The 4,254-nt window shown below is 45.8% G+C and overlaps 1 long non-coding RNA gene across 1 annotated transcript; it reads left to right on the top strand.

The window, feature by feature from the left end:
* Positions 1–1,621: 1,621 nt before the first annotated feature.
* On the top strand, positions 1,622–3,596 carry LOC145806265 (uncharacterized). The gene is made up of 3 exons (XR_014349196.1): positions 1,622–1,948; positions 2,400–2,715; positions 3,045–3,596. It is a non-coding gene; the product is annotated as an uncharacterized LOC145806265 (long non-coding RNA).
* Positions 3,597–4,254: the final 658 nt, after the last annotated feature.

Genomic DNA, 4,254 nt, shown 5'->3' with positions numbered 1-4,254 from the left:
TTTATCTTCTTTTTTTTTAAATACAAATGTGATTTGATGAAAAGGTCAACGATATCCGATTGACGTAATTTTTTACAGATATATTTTACTTGATACGTTCTAAAACGTATGTAGGAGAGGGTTCAAGAAAAGAGTTGGAAAATTCGAAGATCTTCAAAGATCCTTGAAGAACAACTTCGAATTCTCTAGAATATGATGAGAGGCTTAGATTCTTCAATAATCTCAACTTAGGAACACAACAACAAAGGAGATGATGGAGATAAGAGATTGGGTGAAGAAGAAGGCAAAATGGCTAGAGAATAGAATAATGGCAAGGCTCTCCCATTGATCTCCCACTTTCACTCTCAAGGTTGATAATGGAGAAGGGAAATTAGTTCTTTCCCAAGAGTTAAAAATCTCCAAAATCCATCCCTTGTAAAGCTATGGGTGGGTGCTATTTATAGGCACCTCATGATGTAGGATGGAGCCCATGTGCAAGGCACATGGGGGATATTTTCTCTAACCACCTTGTCCGAGGGGGTGACCTCTCCGAGGAGGTGACTTCTCCGAGGAGGTGACCTCTCCGAGGAGGTGACTTCTCCGAGGAGGTGACTTCTCCGAGGATGAGAAAACCCCGAAGAGGAGATCACTCCCTCGGCGAACCCTTCTTCTTAGCCACACCTAACCAATGATCCCCAATCATCCCAAAGGGTCAGGGGTAGTCCCAGAGGACGTCCTGCCGCAAAATATTGCCGAGTCTCATGGACCCCCCGGGGTCGTGCCACCTCGACCCGGGTATAGGCTAGTTTAACCGAAGAGTGAATTTATCTCCACTCACCGTCCTCGGGATCGGGTCCTTTGTTCGGACTTCATTACGCCCATGGTTCTGGTACGTAGACCCCGGAAAGCTCCGAGCCCGCAAGTGTTCTGGGACTCATTAACGGAGCGACTTCTAGATTGCGTCTGAATCCGTTCGAAGCCAAGTACTTCGGATCTCTAGATTCGTGGATCCGAATCCTTTCGAGTCCGAGTGCCTCGGATCTCTAGGCTTGCTTAATACCCTTTCGAGTCCGGGCCCGAGTAAGTCTCTAGGTTCGTGGATCCGAACCCTTTCGAGGCTTAGAGCGATTCAATCCGTTTGATGGCGATAAATCTGGGCCCACCGATTCTTGGACTTGCGATAAATTCGGGCCCACTAATCTTGGGCTATTGGGCCTAAATAATTTAGTGGGCTAAAATTAGCCCCTCTTACATTTGCCCCTTGCGTGTATGAGAAATTTTAAATTTCTCAGACATGCATACTGTCATTTCTTCGACCCTTCTTTTTGTTGCACAGCCGCCACAAGCACAGACCCAACTCATCTTCTTCAACAGGCGCAAACCCGGCTTCTTTCTTCCTCTCCAAGAAGACTTCATTCTGGACTGCTAAAGGCCACCGACGTGCTCGTCTTCTTCAACAAACTAGGGGCTGCTGCAATTTGTACACTAATTTTCATCATAGCTTCAAGCAACACCGCCGACCTAGCCCCGCTCCGACTGCCGCAGACGTCGCGGCCTAGCCATTGTCGCGACCTAAGCTGCTGCTCACCGTTGGTGTTCTACTTCGGCTCATTGACGCAGCCTGCACACCGAAGCTCGATTTCGCGGACCAGCGCCGACACCGACTCGTCTGCGACGCCACTGCTGCTGCTACGGTTGGCCAGATCCGACACCAGCTCCGCCGCGGTATCACGATTGTTGCTTGCTTGCGGCTCAGTTCGCAGCTGCCCTACGCGTGCAACCACCAGCTCGTACGACCTACGTGCCTTGTGTCCGACATCCGTGACCTCACTGTTGCTACCAGCCGCGACCGACCAGAGCTGGCCACGCCGCCCACTCAACGTGGTGTTGGCCTGCCCAACATCCTTTTAGCCCACTGTTCACGCACGCTGCTCGCGCCGTCATCGATCTACTATGAAACCCATTTTTGGTGGGCCTTGGTCTTCCTCTCAACTATTTTCATTCCTTTTCAAAACCTTTTTTCTCTTGATTTGGGGTTTCAAAATTTTGGATAAGTTTTGGCTCTTGTACAATCTGGCTTGAGATAGGTAGTACTCTGTTGACCCTGTCCTGATTTACATAACTTCTTCTTGAAGAAAAACAAATTTCAAACCCATGTCTGAGCTTTGAAATTCCATTGATGAATTGACTTGAATATGGCTTGTTGGCTTTTATCATTTGAGAGAAGGCACGATGGGACTATGTTGAGTATTGAGCATCAATTTTTTTTTTTTTTTTTTTTTTTTTTTTTTTTTCGAATCTGCTGGTGCTTCGTATTTTTTTTTTTTTTTTTTTTTTTTTTTTTTTTTGGCTTGACAAACTTTGGGCAAATATATATATATATATATTGATTATCATACATATATATTTTTTTTGTTTAGAGCTCGGATTACCCACATTAGCCTTGGCTTGTGCACAATCAATTGCTGCTTCCGGCTTCAGCTTATCCGACGTCGACCACGCACGTTCGCCCTCTCAACGCAACGTGTGTGGTCTTGCCCAACCTAGCTCCATATCGCTGCTTCCGGCTTCAGCTTATCCGACGTTGACCACGCACGTTCGCCCTCTCAACGCAACGTGTGTGGTCTTGCCCAAGCCTAGCCCAGTCTTGTTGATTACAGTCTGTAAAGCCTCTCTGATTTCAGCTTAAATTTCCAGTATCGGCTTCGGACTTCACCTCTCTAACTGCCCAAATTTGTAAGTATGAAATTCGGCTCCCTCTTCCTCTCGTTGAATAATAAAGATGATATATTGTTGTTTGTTTAACTTGTGGATGCTTGGGAAAAAATACATAGCTGATGCCAAAATTTTGTGTGACTGTTGTAGTTTTACGTCGGCCTGAGAGAAACCAGCCCGGAGAGACAAAAACTTGATTGTTGCATTTTCATGAACTTGCTCAGAGTAATAAAATTGTTGTAGCTTAAATAGATAATTATTATTTGTTGATGTTGCCCCATTCTGATAATGCCTGAATCATGATCTGAAATTTATATTGTTTGTCTCAGTTGTCGGTTTTGCTATTTCAGGCAAATGAATTCTTGATTGAAATCCACGACGTCGGGGCCCTTGGAACCCGAACTAATGAGAGCAAGGGCTGTTCCTCGGAAGTCCGAACAGAAGCAAGACTGTCCCTCGGGAGTCCGAAGGTAGTACACACCCTACTTTGGCAAGAAAGATTCCTCTGGAAGATAACCGAGTCTACCAAGCTTGCACCAACAGAAATAAAGATTGTCTCCCAGAAGTCCGAGCAGAAGCAAGGCTGTCCCTCGGAAGTCCGAGCAGAAACAAGGCTGTCCCTCGGAAGTCCGAGTGGATGCGCACTTCTACTTCGGCAGCTAATGGAAGCAAAGGCTATCCCTCGGGAGTTCGAGCAGGAGACAAGGCTCTCCCTCAGAAGTCTAAGCAGAAACAAGGCTATCCCTCGGAAGTCCGAGTGGATGCACACTTCTATTTCGGTAGCTAATGGAAGCAAAGGCTATCCCTCGGGAGTTCGAGTAAGAGTCCACTCTACTTTGAAAAGAAAGATCCTCGGAGCTCGTATTGATGAAATCAAGAGCTGTTCTTCAGACCCGCACTAATGAGAGCAAGAGTTTTCCCTCAGAAGGCTCTCCCTCAGAAGTCCGAGCAGAAACAAGGCTGTCTCTCGGAAGTCCGAGTGGATGCGCACTTCTACTTCGGCAGCTAATAGAAGCAAAGGCTATCCCTCGAAGCTCGCACTGATGGAAGCAAGATCTGTTCTTCGAAAGTCGAGGCGGAGAACACACTCTACTTCAACAAGAAAGATCCTTAAAGCTTGAACTGACAGAAGTAAGGGCTATTCTTCGGAGGTCGAAATGGGAACACACACTCTACTTCAATAAGAAAGACCCTCTAAGCTTGCATTGATGGAAGTAAGGGCTATTCTTCGGAAGTCCGAGTGGGAGCACACACTCTACTTCAGCAAGAAAGACCCTCAAAGCTTGCATTGATGAAAGCCATGGCTGCTCTTCGGAGGTCCGAGTAGAAGTATACTTCTACTGTGTCAAGAAAACTCCCTTCAGGTTGGTAATTGAGTCTACCATTCCTTTTTCTTCTTTGAGGGGCAACAAAATTGAAAACTGTTTCAAGCAAAATAACACAATGAAGATATACAATGTAGAGAAAAATAACTTTTAATGGAGATACATAATATGGAGGAAATAAATTTCTTCATAACATAAGAAAGATAGAACTTCATGGACAATGCAGTAAATGCAA

The sequence above is a fragment of the Camellia sinensis genome, chromosome 13 (genome assembly GCF_055761805.1).
Source record: "Camellia sinensis isolate YWXY chromosome 13, ASM5576180v1, whole genome shotgun sequence".
Classification (NCBI taxonomy): domain Eukaryota; kingdom Viridiplantae; phylum Streptophyta; class Magnoliopsida; order Ericales; family Theaceae; genus Camellia; species Camellia sinensis.
Note: the sequence above shows the minus strand (reverse complement) of the source record. Positions and strands in the feature narration are given on the sequence as shown.